This window comes from Cynara cardunculus (genome assembly GCF_001531365.2).
Source record: "Cynara cardunculus var. scolymus isolate 2C chromosome LG 1, CcrdV1, whole genome shotgun sequence".
In the NCBI taxonomy this organism is placed as follows: Eukaryota; Viridiplantae; Streptophyta; class Magnoliopsida; order Asterales; family Asteraceae; genus Cynara; species Cynara cardunculus.
The window spans coordinates 13,908,297-13,909,278 of NC_037528.1; positions in this window are offsets into that span (position 1 = coordinate 13,908,297).

Consider the following 982-nt stretch of genomic DNA (forward strand, 5'->3'; position numbering starts at 1 on the left):
GTATAAGTATTTTTTTTTTAATTTTTTCCATCCAAATACTAAACTCCTTATCATGGTATTACACCGGAATAAAAAATAAACGCTTTAAATAAACAATCCCAAACACCTGTACTTTTTATCATAAACATACGTACTTTCTGTGCCTAAAAAAATAAAACGTGTTTAAATATCATATACAAATTATTTTGACTAATGGTAAAACAAAAGCACACTTTAAGTACCGGTTCTTGGGCTCAGTATTATGAGGCCCAGTTCAGTATATCAAACGAGTTTGGTCCTTCTAACTTTCTAAGCATTGGTTTGGTCTTTTGCTTAGCCAAAAACCGGTTTCGAGCCAAGCCGAGCCAAGCCGGTCTTTATTGGTTCCGGTCGAAAATAGTAAACCCGGTTAAGCATTTTTATAACCGGTTATGGTTAGCCGATCCTGGTCCCGACCAAAAAAAAAATTGAACTTTTTTAGTGATAAATTTTTTTAGTACATTATAAAATTTGTAATTAGGTCACTTAAATACACTTTAAAAATGCGTTTTATTTTAATTAAAATCGAGAATTGTGAACGTTTTTTTTGCGTTTTGTAAGTTTGTATGTAAATCCTTCAATCATGACACTGATATACAGGGTTATAGAAGGCAAAAAAGTCAAAAAAGACAAAAAAAGGGTTATATAACGATTATATTTTTCAAAAAAACAGCTATTTTTTTAAAAACCAGGCCAGGCCCATAACCGATACCGGCCGGGCTTGTCCCTCGAAACCCTCCAAAACCATAACAGGTCCCATTTTTGATTGAGATTACTTTATCTATACTATATTATAATGCATTTGGCTAAAACTCTTAAAAACTCTTAAACTCTTAAAACTCTTAAACCCGTTCATCCCTATCCGATTTCATCCCATAACTGAATCCGTGTAACTAACTGCAGATAAACACAATCAAATACAGGATAAACATCTTATTTTAAATATAAAAAATCTAAAATATAA